Below are 2746 nucleotides of genomic sequence, written 5' to 3'. Positions count from 1 at the left end.
AAAATAGCCCAAACAGGAAGGGACTAATATTGTCTATTTGGGGCCTGAGATTGTCCAGGATAGGTAATAGTAGAAAAGGTTTACTTTAATATGTGAGGAGAGATGAGGTTAAATAAAAATTATGGAGAACATTAGAATAAGTAGTTTAAATGCTTTACACACAAAAACAAAAACTACAACAACACTATGGGACCAATTTTATTAAACATTTAACTAGCATTACCTCATGTTATCCAAATAGCAACTCTAGAAACACAGGTAGTAATATTATCCCCATTTTACATATGAGGAAATTAAGGCTTGAAGTAGTTGACTAATATGATTACGTGGATATAATTTAGAGAAGTCAGGATTAAAACCCAGGTTTGTGATTTTAAAGCCCATGCTCCTGACTGCTATATTTCATTGCATCACTATAATTTTGTAAAATACATATCCTTGGTCTCTACAAGTATTTCAGTAAAGAGAAATAAAAACCATTGCATTGATTAGAATCACATACGTATATGAAACAAGTTGAACATTCTCTAATGTTGAATGCAGGTAGAAGGAGGGATAAAAGAGATTGTAGAACAATTAGTCAGCTGGAGCTATAAGGAACAGCTCATGAGTGGCACAGGGTTTTATAAGCCTGGTCAAGGAGTCTGGACCTTATGCAGAGGAAAATGGGGGAGCCGTTGGAGCATCGGCAGTAAGTGGAATAATCACGTATGCTTTAAAAACATGCTCTGGTTACAGTGCAGAGAATGGTTGGATGAAGTTGGTGGTGGGGAACACTATTTAGCTAGCTGTAGAAGGAATCAAAGCTCAAGGTAATGGTGGCCTGACTTAAGAGGCAGAAATAATGGGCCTTGGTAACTCAGTCAAACGATATCTAGGTTTGTGACTTGGACAATGGGGGACAGTAATTCTACTTATAGAAGTCGGGGATCTCAAAAGGATAGGGAGAAATGATGAGTTCATTTGGGGACTTGATAAGTTTGAAGTGCTTTTGTGGCATTCAAGTAGACATATCTAATGGTTGGAGATACAGATATGATACTCAGAAGTGAGGTGTGGCCTAGGTGTCAAGATTTGTGATTTCGTTAAAGCCATGGGAATATGAAAGCTTATCCAGGATGAGTGTGCATAATAAGAAAGGAAGGGGGAATTAAGACAAAACCCCCAAAAAACAAAAGCCTTTCAACAATAAACGAAGAGGATGCTAAAGAGGAGAATTAGAAAAAATGACACCAGAGAGGAAACCTACTCTTGTGTGTGGGGTACTTGAAATTAAAAAGAGAGGTTTTTCAAGATGGAAGAAGTGACAACCTATAACAAACGCTGATGAGAGCTCCAGTTAGATTAAGGAGACAAGAGACCACTGAGTCAGCAACTGAAGACATTACTAGTCATACATCCTAAAAGGTGTAGAGACCAAATTATAATGGATTGAGAGGTTAATTATTTTAAAAAGCCAGTGTATGTAGATTAGTAATTTCCAAAGATCAGTGCTGATGCCTAATCAAGTTTTCACAGATCAGAAGCAAACCCCCAAAACTAAAAGCATCAGTTTTGTTTGATGAAGCTAAATTACTCTATGAAATTGTTACCCTAAGATAATATCCCCCCAAATTTTTAATACTAAAAATACATTTCTGTTATAAAGTGAGAGTGTTAGGAGATAGTAGTAGTAATTTTCAAATACTCTTGCTAGTTGAATCTATATACCATTCCAAATTCCGCAACCTACCATTGCTGCTGAATTTCAAGTGTTTGATTCTAAAGGTATCCAAAAGAATGTCTCAGCATTCCCTGATGGGTAGAGGGGAGGTAGAATAAAGGGGAATGCTACATGTCTGGCAGTGGTATTTGCTTCTTTCTAAGTACAGAGTATAGTTCTGAAGGGTCAGTAGAGAGGTATTTGCGTTTTGTCTTTGGCAGTTTCATTATGTTGTCGATTATTACACTGCAATGTTCTAATAGGAGTTTCATCATGCATTCAAATTGAAGAGAGGATTCATTTAGCCACCACAACGAATTGAGATCAGCAGGCTTCACTTCGGGAACTTCTGGCGTGTCAAGTGGTCAGTCCTTCAGTTTTAATTTCTAGATATATGAGATGCAAATTCCATGATCTTTTCTTCTCTGACAGTCAGAGCAAATGGCTCCAATTACATTCTAACATATCCTTAACTGGGAGGTAAATCACATCAGCTTGGGATGTGGTAAGATGAATCCCAAAGAAAAGATTAATTATCTTGTAAAGGTATTGTATTATCTTAATTGTTCACATCACTCAAGCTTTTCTAATTAGAAAAGTAAATACCAACCTAGGCAGGTTTTGCCCTTGCACAATTAAAAAAAGGCTAAACATTTACATGAATTATACCTTTTCAAATATTTAAACTTGATAAGGCCAGCCATCACTTTATACTTGTTTTCCTGTCATCAGACTTCCCAAAGGTCAATTGTATTTCTCTTATAAAAAGTGGAAGAATAACAGTCTCCTATTAAGTAACATAAATATTTCAGTGTATTGATGCTGCAATCAAGCCTACCGGTCCACAGTCCTCCAGCCCACGACTGTTCAGTGGTTTCCAAGATCCAGGATGCTTTTCTCCATCTGATCTATTCCAAGCATACTTTTAGCCCAGTGGTTTATTTGAAAACCCACAGGAGATTATATACAATTCCTCTGTCTTCTCCCTTCAAGCAGCAGCTGTCATTTCTTGTACAGAATGTTTCCCATTTCACCTTTGTCTCT

This window comes from Phocoena phocoena, chromosome 3 (assembly GCF_963924675.1).
Source record: "Phocoena phocoena chromosome 3, mPhoPho1.1, whole genome shotgun sequence".
NCBI classification, from domain to species: domain Eukaryota; kingdom Metazoa; phylum Chordata; class Mammalia; order Artiodactyla; family Phocoenidae; genus Phocoena; species Phocoena phocoena.
This window is presented reverse-complemented; position numbering follows the sequence as displayed.